Genomic DNA, 12905 nt, shown 5'->3' with positions numbered 1-12905 from the left:
TATAATTTACACTAATAACTAAATCTGTCCCTGAGTAACTTGTTCTTGGATCAACTTCAAATATCCTCATGGCAACCTCTAGTTTGTTTGTTGATTTATTTGTTTGGTTGTATTCTGGGGATAACGGTTTATGTTTTAAAGTGTATATATATATATAACCTACTTGTTAAAATAAGTTTAATTCCTGATAAATAAATAAATAAATAAATAAAGTACATTAAATAAATAAAGTACATTCAATAAATAAATGAATAAAGTACATTTAATAAAGTACATTAAATAAATAAATAAATAAAGTACATTAAATAAAGTATATTAAATGGATAAATAAATAAAGTACATTAAATAAAGTACATTAAATAAATAAATACAAGTGATATAATTATTTATATATATAAGCACAGACTGTTATATGACTGATATAGCCTACAGTAGATGCAGGTTCTGGCCATGGTGAATGGTGCAACATACAGTGTCCAAAAAATTATTTTACTGCCATGTACAAATGTGTTTATAGAGACATTCTGTATGATAAGTCTATGTTTAATTTGTAGTCCTACTTTGCAGTGCGGAAGTGCTTCCAAAGATGGTCTATATCAGAAACAGGTCTGTACAATTGCACGGCCCACTTTCAGACACATACAGAGATAGGTCAAATAAACAGTGAGGAGGCTAACATCTGCCTCCCACCCAAATAGATGATTTATTTTTATTGCCCCATATTGATGCCTTTCAAAATCAGGGCAACGGTTATGAGAGCGTCCTGCTTCCTCATGATTGAGGTTAAGACCAGTTGTTGCATTGTTTAAGGAGTTTGTGTAACACACACTGAGGAGGCAGTGGCAGCCTGAGAAAAGGTAAACATGCAGAGTGCATGACTGAAAATAAGTTTGATGCTTCACCAGCTTACAGAAAGCTAAGCAGAGACCTCAAGTTATTTTTATGTGAAAAGAAAAGTCAGACAGTGAGAGGCAGCTTTGTGACTGTGGGAGGAAACTTTGAGGAGGGTTGTACCACCGGCCACTGTTAGAGGGAGACAAACACTGCAGCATCCCAAACAGAGAAGCTGTTAGCAGCCAAATAGCTCCAACATTGCCAACTGTAATTACCATACATAATTATACAATGAACATACCATAAACATGAGTAAGTACGTCTCACACAAACATACTGAAAAAATACAATGAGACAGCAGTAACAGTGCCACTACTAACAAAAAATTGCTAAAACATTAACACAACAAATAACAGACAGCAACTCAATCCAACAAATACACAAAGTAGGGTAGAACCATGTTTTAAAGAATGAATCTCGATCTCACACGTGTGATTTTAAAGATGAAATTTGACTAGTCTTTAGCCTCACCTCCCTCAGAGCCTCATAAAGTTCAGTCAGCTTGACTCTTAAACCTCAACAGTGCAAAAGAATCCGCGGGTTGGTTTTACTGGAGCTGCTCTGTGGAGACCTGTATAACACTGTCGTTATAATGGGCAGTCCCAGGTGAATGAATATGAGGACTGTGTTGAAATATGTATATATGCTTACATTTTTTTTGCACATTTCAAAAATTAATCTTATAAGCTACTATTGTGGATATCATATTTTGAACAGAAATATTTCAGCAGTTGGCTAGAAGCTGTTGATTTTATATAAAAGAACTTATTTTGCATCATCCATTAAACTCTTAAAGAGGATCTATGATGCTTTTGTGCTTTTCCCCTTTCCTTTGGTGTGTTATGTAGTTTTTTTCTGCATGTAAAAGGTCTGCAAAGTTACAAAGCCCAAAGTCCACGCCAAGGGGAGTTACTCTCCCCCCACAGAAACACTGCTCCTGAACTGTCTGAAACTCCTTGATTGAAGTCCCGCCTTTTCTTCGGTAACGTGGTGATGTCACCAAGTAACACATTTGTATAATACCTGCTTAGCGGTTAGTTTGGCACGCCCTCAAACACAGCTGGTTAGAGCGGGGCTGGAGCGGCGTCCGAAGAGTTTGGTTCGGTTGACCAATCACAACAGAGTGGGCCAGCTAACCAATCAGAGTAGCTCAAACAGAGCGTTTCAGACAGAGGGTGAAAACAGGTGCTGCAGCACAACCGGTATGAGAAAAGTAAAGAGTTTCTTGAACATTAAAGCATGTAAACATGTTCTAGTAGAAACCCAAAATACAAGTATACACCTAAAAATAAGCATAATAGGTCCTCTTTAAATAAGGCAAAACTAGGACGCAAAGGCACACACACAAGTCAAATAACAAAGCAGAGAACCTTTGTAGAGATTAAACATTTGGTTTAATATAATATTAAATGTTTGTACACATAAATAGATCTGAAACTGTACTGTTACAGCTGTCGATAATGTTCATGATGGACATAATACGAAGCATCGATATTCCCTCCACTCTGTCTGTCTGCAGCAGGATGCAGCATGAATGTCTTTGTGAGAGAGAGGAGACATCTGCTCAGCCACACTCTCTGACTTTTGGTCATAACGTACAGCTTCTTCTCCTGACGTGATCTGGTAATTGATTTGTTTTTTTTTGAGAATCAGCTAAATCAAATAGCTTGTTTCCTCTGAAAAGGCCTGCAGATGGCAGCAGACATTCAACATTTTCTAAGCTTTCAGGTATTTGATGACATTCTCAGAGGGGTTGAGCAAATCAAGCCTGATTTTTGCACCTCATGGGATTTCATTCATTAGCTCTGTTTTCTCAAGAGTGCAGATCAAGTTTCACCGATGAGGCTGTCAAACCCTGAAAACGGAGCCAAAGTCAACACTCTGAGGTCATCTCATCATAAAGAATATGTTTTCTGTAATTTTATAGGAGAGTCTCAGCCGTTAATTCTCCAGGTTTCTCGACAAACATGCTGCGAACACATTCCATGATTTCATCAGAGAGGCGTAATACTGACAGCAAATATGTCATACTTGGAAAAGCGAGTGGGAAGTTGGAATGACGTGTGGATAAAAAATCATGTTACTGCGATCCCGGGGGGGAGGGGGGGCGGGGGCAGGGCTATGAAACATTGCCCCACATACAAGCAAGTGTTTTCAGGCAGGTTAGCTCAGAGTGACCCCGGGGTCAGCGTTACATGAGGTGGAGGGTAGGCATAAAAATGTTACACACAGAAAGAGTTATGTTTTTTACGAGTCGGGGGGCCTCTTACTTCCAGTTTTAAGGAAATCATAAACCTGCGCAAACATTAAAAAATGGTCAAATTGTGGATGTCATTGAAAGGCCAGCATTATGAGCAGATAGGATTTTACAGCATCTGTCAGTGCAATTAAGTGTGATTTACTCTGAATCATAAAGAGGATGTGGGGGTTTATTAGGGGAGTTGCCCTAAAAAAGTTTTTTTGCCAAACCACCTGAAACGTGAAGAGCAGAGACATGAATCACACTCACTCATGTGGGTTGAATAAATCCTGAAGTCTCTTACACATAGAGGAATAGATATTTAACCATCCTCGTGGTGTAGCCTAATTCCCCAGTGAATAAGCCTGAACCGTGACTTGTGTGTGTGTGTGTGTGTTTGCGTGTTTGCATGCATGAAGTCAAGGTCAGAAAAACAGCATAATAACTGAGGCCCCCGGGCCAGGAAATCCTCCAGGTTCACATGGTCTGTTTGTGGAAAGGCCCTGCAAACAAAGCCAATCAGGGAGGGAGGGGACGCCTGGACTTTACAGCACAATTAGGCCAGAAATCACTCAACGGTTCGTATACGTTTCCTAAGAAAAATAAGCTCTCAAGTGTGGAAATCGTCACATGTCAAATGTACAGTACACAAGAAACTTTAGAGCTGTCACAGGTGCTGGTAGGTGGTTTTTGTTACGTTTGGACAGAGCCGGGCTAGCTGTTTCCAGCCTTTATGCTAAGCTAAACTAGCCGGCAGCAAGCTGTAGATTCATATTTACTGAACAGATATAAGAATGGTATAAATCTTGAACACGTTGTCATCCAAACCCATCACATACCGCCGCTTTGTCACGTCCCTCGGCGTCATGTCCCTTGCCATGGCGTCACGTCCCTTGGAGTCACTTTAGGATTAGGCAACAAAACCACTATAGTTATGGTTGGGCTTAAAACTACAACGTTTGTACAGTGAAAATGACACTGAACGTCGTGAACACGGAAGAAATCTTCTATATAATTCTCAGCCCAAAAGCAATATTTCCCAAAATAGCAAACATTTCCTTTAAAGGTACAGTGTGTAGGATTTGGCGGCATCTAGTGGTGTGGTTGCAGATTGCAACCAACTGAGCACCCCTCTGCTTAGTCCTCCCTTTCCGAGACTGCGGTACCGTGAGCCGCCGAGTGCAAAACCGTGGTAACGCCGTTCGCCTCACTCAGAGGCCATCCTTACCATAATAACTCTACTTTAGGAGCAAAGGAAGTCAGACGGCAGCTGGCGGTACCACATTTTTGCACTCTCCTGCTCACGTTAGGTGGCCTTCAGGTAACGTTAAAACATGAAAGGCTGTCTCTACAGCCAGAGTTGGGTTTGTCCGTTCTTGGCTACTGTAATGTAGAAACATGGCGTTACATCATGGTTCTCCATATGTAGATATAAACGGCTCATTCTAAGCTAACAAAAACACGACGGTTCCTAGTTTCAGGCGATTATACACTAATGAAAACATAGTTATGAATATTATATTCCATTTCTGCTAATAGATCCCCCTAAATATTACACACTGTTCTTTTAAGGATCTAACTGACATATTTTAAGAATTATGTAAAAAGGCCCAGGATTAAAAGAGAAACAGTTAGTTAATAACTCCCGCCGCTCGTGAATTTTTAGTTAGGTGATCATGCTGCTCTGTGCATCTGTTTCCATTTAGGAACCTATAGTGAGATTAAATGAGTGTGGAAAAGTAATGGATCTCATATGTACAGAGAGGCCCATTTACATCCTGTAATTGTGTTGTGTTTATTCAAACCATGACATAAAGCACAAACCCCGGAGCTGAGGAGACACATAAATACAGTGTTTACAGTGCGTGAGAGGCATACCAAGAAGTCCATTAATTTCCACTGAAAGGCTTGCAACATCAACTTCCAGAGTGCATATCGCAATGTCAAATTGAGGCAAAACATAAGCAGAGATGCGTATTGTGCAAATGCACCGAGGCACACATATACAGCCCACGCTGTCTGACTGCAGGGTCATCAATAGATTCCTGCTGTATCCATCTTTGTTGTTTAAACAGATGGCAGCAGCACCAAAGAGCTTGTGCTGTGCCTGATCGAACGCCTGATAGGAAAGCCCAGAGGAGCCTGTGTCAGAGGCCACGGGGGCCAGTAGATTCTAAGCACATTAACATTCCTGAATAAATAACCCCAGGGAATGTTATTGTGGAGACGTTAAACAGGATTTTCCTCCCAGAGCCCAGGAGAACGACGGCCAGGCATCACTCTGGCGTCTCCATCGCCCCGGGTTAGGAGGAGCTGAAGCACCCAGTGCCAAAATTAAGAGCTTTTTAAACCCCTTATATCCTATCCTTCCTTAGGAAGAAAATTGCAGCACATGAAAGAATTCTGGTGATTCTGGTTGAATTCATTTAGATATTGTTCATTTTTACATCAGTGTACATACAAACACATCCGACCAGTAGTGATATCATCAAGTAAAAACACGTTTTATATAAAACTTGTTACAAAAATGTTTCTATCTTTACTACACTATGGGTTTCACATTGTTTTCCACATAACATGTGTTTGTAATAATGGACTTTCAGCCAGACCAGTGGGGGTCAAGAGGTTAAGTATAGTCAAGTCAAGGCAATTTGATTTATATAGCCCAATATCACAAATCACAAATTAGCCTCCGTCAAGGGGCTTTACCGTCTGTACAGCATAATATAACATAAAGTTATAGTGAGAGACTTCCAAAAAACACCTAAAAAGGTAAGCTTTGCTAAACTATGTGCCATTTTTTACTCTATACTACATTTAATTTTGTGTTTAATTGTTTCCAGGCAGTTTTGTTCACTCACATACATTGCTCTGTTCATTTTGGATATGTTTCTGAGAGCACCATCAGACCTCGCCATTACACGTGCTGGAAACTCCCTACTGTACATGGTATATGGTGGTACATTGTGCTAAAATTAGTCTTCCGTTTGCATTGTTACCCTTTAAGCAGTGGCGATTTTAGACTCTTTTTAGGGGTGCTCAAGCACTCCTAAATTTCATCTCAGCACCCCTAAAAAAACTAATCATCAAACCCTCTGAGACCCACAGGATTGCCGGCGATCCCGGCCAACATTACCGTCTTTAAGAGGCTGTATCAACCATGTAATGTTAGCTTGTCAGGAAGGAGGCTGAATAACGCTACAAAGTTAGGCTAAATTCTGGCGAGGAAAAATTGGCATGGCCATATTCACAGGGATCCCTTGATCTCTGACCTCAAGGTATGTAAATTAAATGAGGTTCTATGGGTACCAACGAGTCTCCTCTTTACAGACATGCCCACTTTATGATAATCTCATGCAGTTTGGGGCAAAACCATGCAGTTTTTTGCATGCAGTATAAATTTGTAATTGTTGCCAATTCAAAAAATGGGGTATTTGAATATTTCTGCATCCCGGGGTCCTTAAACAGTCTTGGAATTACATAAATTGGGTATGACTGGAAAGCTGAGACTCTTGTGGATCCAATGAATTGAATTGACGCCTGGCACCTGAATTTTGTGTTTTCCTTTAGATAAATAAAGACATTTCCACCATAACTTGATGCAGAAAATTGCAGAAATTAGAGCATAAAAATTCACCAGAATGCAGGAAATGAAGTGCTTGACACTGACAATTTCCTGGGGGATCCCCACTTAATGTGTATCCCCCCCAATGTTGAAACGTAGCCTATGCCCTTGACTGTAGACATGTCACATTCTCATTAAGGTCTGATCCTATAGAATTGCCCCTGCTTGTAAGTACAAAATCTATGGACAAATATTTTATGGATGTTTTGTCTTGGAGCAGCACAAGCAGGGAGAACCTTAATACAGAGCCAGAGACTGGCACATTCAACAGAGATACTTCTAAATAAATCAAATAAAAGTCTTACAGGTTACCAAAAAGACAGGCAGGTACAGCTGGCAGATCACAAGCGAACAAAACTCCATGAAGCAACAAAGACAAACTGACAAAAGACAAGGAACAGCACAGAGACTAAATACTGATGACGTTGGTTACAGACGCATTTCTAAACTTCTGAATGTTCCAGTGAACACTGTTGGGGCCATAATCCGGAAGTAGAAAGAACATAATTTCACCATAAACTGGCCACGACCAGGTACAATTGTTTCAAAGAAATCAATAAGTAATGCACTCAACCGCCATGGCCTGTATGCACGCTCACCACGCAAGACTCCATTGCTGAAGAAAAAGCATGTTGAAGCTTGTTTAAAGTTTGCTGCACAACATTTGGACAAGCCTGTGAAATACTGGGAGGATATAGTCTGGTCAGATGAGAGCAAAATTGAACTCTTTGGATGCCATAATACACACCATGTTTGGAGGACAAATGGCACTGCACATCACCCTAAAAACACCTGCTAAGTCCAGGTCTTTCTGAAGCTCTCCACAAGTGGTCCTTAGCTCTTGGACAACTCTTCTGATAATTATTTTCACTCCTCTGTCAGAAATCTTGCGAGGAGCACCTGGTTGTGGCCAGTTTATGGTGAAATTATGTTCTTTCCACTTCCGGATTATGGCCCCAACAGTGTTCACTGGAACATTCAGAAGTTTAGAAATGCGTCTGTAACCAATGTCATCAGTATGTTTTGCAACAATTTCATGTCAAAAGCACCTTTGGAAATATATTTACTGAGAAAAATGGTGACGTGTTCAATATTTATTTTACCCGCTGTATGTTAGCAAACATGTGTCTCTTTACATATCTTGACACAGAGAAACATTAGCATTCATTTAGAGTCAAGTTTGTGTCCATCTGACAAATATAAGTCAAATATTCACTTTCCTTTTAGCTCTGTTTTGGTCTCCACCAACTCCTGAGGGAAATATCCTGGACGTAGTCACCGTGACGTCAACGTGACATCACCGTGAAAGGGTCAAAGTTTCTAGAGCGACCTGTCAATCACAAGGTAGCCACGCCCTAAAGCATACCCTGCTTTATGTTCTATTTTACTTTAAATGGGACCATCATTTACTAAATGAACATCATGTTGTATTGAAGAAGACTTGAAACTAGCGATCGAGACCATAAACTCATGTTTACAAATAAATCAAGCGAGAAGTAGGCTCATTTTCTCATAGACTTCTATACAATCAGACTTCTTTTTGCAACCAGAGGAGTCGCCCCCTGCTGACTATTAGAAAGAACGCAAGTTTAAGGCTCTTCCGCTTTGGCTTTACTTCTCAGAGTCGGAGTTTTGCCCACTGGAAATATCTGTCTCTTATGCTGCTAAATGCTCCTCTATGTTCACCAGCTAGTCGCTAACTTTGTCTGTTATGGCTGTTTGGTGCTGAACATGTAGTGTACAGTCGGTTTCCCTGAAAACAGCTGCCTGCTGCGGCTGTTAACAGTCTATTGTTGCCAAATATGTTGCCAAGTCGGCATTTAGTGTGATTTGGAAAGACATTTCCCACCACATCATCAATTATAAGAGTTTATATGATCAGTCAAAGACATTTTTCTTGTGCCTTTGTCCTTGCGAAACAAGAACACTACTGGTCATAACCAGGCAATCGCTATGTTCAACAATTCTTCAGTCTGACGTCAACTGGCTTGTTGGATTTCTATCACCATTAAACGAGCTGTCAAACAGCTGCCTAGTGGATCCACATGGAACGCTACACAATGAAACCCCCTGCAATTTCATAGCTCCACTTCTCCTCAGAAAGGCCGTTATTGCCAAATCCTTGACGATCTCTCCCCCTCGCTCTCTCTGAGCATGTTGTGGTGTTAGAAACGCCTGGGGAGGAGGATTCCTCTGGATCAACCTGCAGCTCTTTTACAGCGCAGCTTGGAGTTAGCTAGATAGGAGCAGAGTCCACCCTTCTCCTCCCCCGGTGAATCACACATTCCTAATGTTGGAGGTCAGGAAAGACTCCAGACACATTGATGGTTGCGTGAAATATAGCTGTTGTTGAATGGGTGATTTTTTTCTCTGCAAGGTTCGTGAAAGCTTTCTGTAAGTGATCTTTCTCCAGAGACACACATTCATTGCCTTAAAGGTCACAACCGAGCGCCTGCCGAGTGACATGAGAAAGAAAGTGAACGAGGTCAAAAGCCTCTGGCCAGGTGCCAAAGGAAATACAGGTTTCAGTGAGAACGAGTGCGGTACCTGAGATTTAAAGTTAATCACACTGCAGGGAAAGTTAAACCCCGTCTTCCTACTTCTTTTTTTTATTTTCTCCATTTTTCTGTCCTGTCTCATGCTTCCCCCTTTTTACCGTTTCTCTGGTTACTAACTGAAAACACATGAGGCCCTATAGAGAGGGGATCTGGGATTTCGTTCACCTCCGTAAGATTGTACAGCACACACACGAAACATTTACATTTGATTGACGCATAAAATCTTTATCTCTCGATTAGCTTATCTTGTGAAAGGCCTGAGGAAACACAAACCCTCCTCTATACGGTGACATGTTACCTCATTGGCGATAGCAACCAGCATGACCACAACCTCGGTCCACCTCCTCATGTCAGATACTAAACAACATGTGGCACGAGAAGATAAAGAGCTCGCTGGTGAGATGTTGCCGTGCTGTCAGCAAATGGCTGCCGGTGCCAGGTGAGCATATGGAGAGCATCAGAGCACGCTGCTCGCGATGTTTGATGAAGTCAATGTTTGTGTTCCGTCAGCAGTATATTCTTCTTGGCTCCTCTCCCATGGGGCTCCTTCAGACACATATGGAGGTGATTTGTTCAAATTCTTCAGCAGAGAGAGAAATAAGAGGGGAGGGGGTGGCCTTGGTTTTTTTTGGGTTGAAAATCAGTTTGAGAGGTTGGGAATGAGTCGGGGTACGCATCTTCGAGGGTACAGGGAACAGGGGTTTCTGTGAGAAATGGCTTTTAAAGAGCTTTGAGTAACATGCAAGAGTGCGTTAAGAGATTTTATGAAAGTCACTACATGACTGTGACATCAAATAGAAAACAATTGCTATTCTTACTGCCTTGTTAGGGGAGCTAAAACTGTAAAGTTGGACCTCAGGATGTCACAAGGAAAAAAGGTTAGTTGTGGAATAACCACATGTACAAGGGATCTTCTATGACAATAAGCATTTTTGCATTATATACAGTATATCACAGTATCTTGTGTGCAAGAAGAAATTGCCCAAAGCCACAGGATCACCAAATTCATAAGGATGTATCCTCTGGGAACATGGTCATAATAAAATTACACATTAGAAATCTGGCAATTACATTTTGGTATCTTGTGTTTCACATTTCACCAGATGATTGTGCCAGAGGAAAGTTAATGAAAGGTCCAAAATGGAAAGGCTTCATCCTCTGGAGAGAATGAATTATATTGCTTGCTAATTTGCCATGTAAATGTCCTGTTTTGGTCATTCTTTACCCTCTAGGGTTAAGTTTTTAGGTAATGTTTCAAGAGAATGATGGGGGAGCTAAACATGATTGACCACAGGATTTTGCCTCAAAAAAGGTTGTGTAATCGCCAAATTTTAAAAGGCATCTTCCTCTGGGAACCACGAATAGTCATAATAAAATTACATGACAGAAATCCGGCAATTGCTTTTGGGTATCTAGTGATGATTCAACTATCACCTGATGATTGTGCTAGAGGAAAGCTCACGGAGGGTCTGAAATTAAACAGGTTCATCCTCTGGAGAACATGAATGATAAATTGCTTGCCAATTCGCCAAGTAAATGTCCTGTAATCCTGACATCTTGGTCATCCTTTACTCTCTGGGGTTCACAAATACCCAAAGAATTATTTTGGAAATCTAGCCATTATTTTTCTGGATCTTTTCATTAAACAAAATACATTCATTTTTAGGTAATGAATGGGGAAGCTAAAAATGTTTGACCACAGGATGTCGCTACAAAAAAAAATTGTGCAATCGCCAAATTTAAAAAGGCATCTTCCTCTGGGGAGCATGAATAGTCACAATAGACTATAGAATAAAATGAATGAAATCTGGCAATTCAGTTTTTGGTAATTTGTGTTCCAAATTTCCCCTGATGACGACTAGAGGGAAGCCCATGGAGGGTCCAAATGAAAAGGGTTTATCTTCTGTGGAGCATGAATGTGCTAATTCATTTTCTTCGCAATCCTGTAGTCATCCTTTATTATCTGGGGTTCAAACTCAGCAGCATGGACATTGGATGCCATTTCACACCAGACAAAAGGTCAGGGCGGTTGATGCTTTGACGACCACGAATATCCAGAACAAAGCTCATGGCAGTTATTGTTTCACAAAGTATTTGCGACTGACCAATAGACTGGCCGACGCCATCATCCTTAGGCCCCGTCGCTAGCAATAAAAGATGCTATAAAGAAGGAATGGTTTTGATTGTTGGCTCTGCATCCATAGCAAACACTTTAAGAGATGCCGTCCACATGATATGGACGACTGAAATGCTGATGTTGAGCTGGAAAAGCTCCAGGAGAGGGTTAAACTGTCAACAACATGTTGCAGCATCACAAGCCAAACACTAATCACACTTTACCCTGTGTGTACATTAGACTGTTTCAGGCTCAGACTCCTGGTCAGTGTAGCCCCGTCTCCAGGTCAGCTGTAAGAAAAGTTGTGATGGTAGAGATTTGGCCTCCCTCTGGATGTTTACATTATCCAGACACAGGGGAGGATGAGGAGAGAGAGAGGGAAACAGAGAGAGAATTACTTACAGCTGCAGCACTGCAACCCAAAGTCTGAGGGCTTCTGGGCAGGGACACAACATATTATGGCTAACATTAGGGTTTAGGGTCGTTTTTATGAGGGGGGTTTGTGTGTGGATGAGTGAGGGGCAGATAAAGGAGACTTACATAACATGTTTAAGGCCTGCTGTCTTTGTTTCAGTCCACTCAAACAGAACATTTACAAGCGATAAATGCCATGTAAACCACTAGTATGGAGGGATTAAAGATGCATTTTCATGTATATTATAAGTGTTTCAGGCTGATAGTGATAGTCTTGGAATAAGAGATTGTGTGCCATGAGCCAAGGAGAGAAAAACTCTCAGAAAGTGCAAGAGCTTGGCATGGCTCAAAAGCCGAGGTCTCCCGGGGAGCCAGCCATCATCATGGTGTTCTGTGAATAAGAAAAACATGCCCAGTGGAGCTGTAATGAGGTCACTTATCAGACAGGGCATTTGGAGGGTGTGCCTCGCTTCCTCTCAGCATCCCTCCATCTGTCAGGGACGAGGACAAATGACCTCAGCGACGACTGCCAATAATGTCGTGTGGCGTCAGACTCTTTGACAGGCTTCAAGTTGACTGAAGGAGCAGACGGGACAAACTTTCTGAAGTACAGCCTTTCAACAAGAATGAAGCAGGTCACGATTTTTCTTTTGCTTCCAACTGCTTTAAAGCTGAAGTAGACGAGATTGGAGCAAATATGATTAAAAAAAAGTTATTTTTATGAAACGGTCGCTATATCGTGACGGTAGTACATGAAACAGGTAACCTGAAAAAAATCATGTGCCTCTGTATCCTCCGTTGCTCCTAATGGCATCTGCAAGATTTCACAGACCGGAGGAAAACAGGCAGTAAGAGCTGATCTGAGGTCTGCTATCCAGCTGCCGTCTATGAGAGCCGGCTGTCAATCACTCGCGAACTCCGACCAAACGGTCAAACTAGGCAGCGCTGATCAAATATGAATCAATATTATGTTACGTTAATGCATATTTCTCGCCTCAAATGTTTTCAGAATCATCTTGTAGTGTACTGTTTAGCTGTAAAATGAGAAAGTTTGTGACA

The 12905-nt window shown here is 41.3% G+C and overlaps 1 long non-coding RNA gene across 1 annotated transcript in view; it reads left to right on the top strand.

Moving 5' to 3' along the window:
• The first annotated feature begins 4322 nt into the window (after positions 1–4322).
• The window catches only part of LOC119498673, a 19093-nt gene continuing 10510 nt past the window's right edge, over positions 4323–12905 (top strand). The window contains exons 1-2 of the long non-coding RNA XR_005209161.1: positions 4323–4333; positions 9926–9928. This is a non-coding gene — a long non-coding RNA (uncharacterized LOC119498673). The remainder of the gene's footprint in view (positions 4334–9925; positions 9929–12905) is intronic.

The sequence above is a fragment of the Sebastes umbrosus genome, chromosome 12 (assembly GCF_015220745.1).
Source record: "Sebastes umbrosus isolate fSebUmb1 chromosome 12, fSebUmb1.pri, whole genome shotgun sequence".
Lineage (NCBI taxonomy): Eukaryota > Metazoa > Chordata > Actinopteri > Perciformes > Sebastidae > Sebastes > Sebastes umbrosus.
Note: the sequence above shows the minus strand (reverse complement) of the source record. Positions and strands in the feature narration are given on the sequence as shown.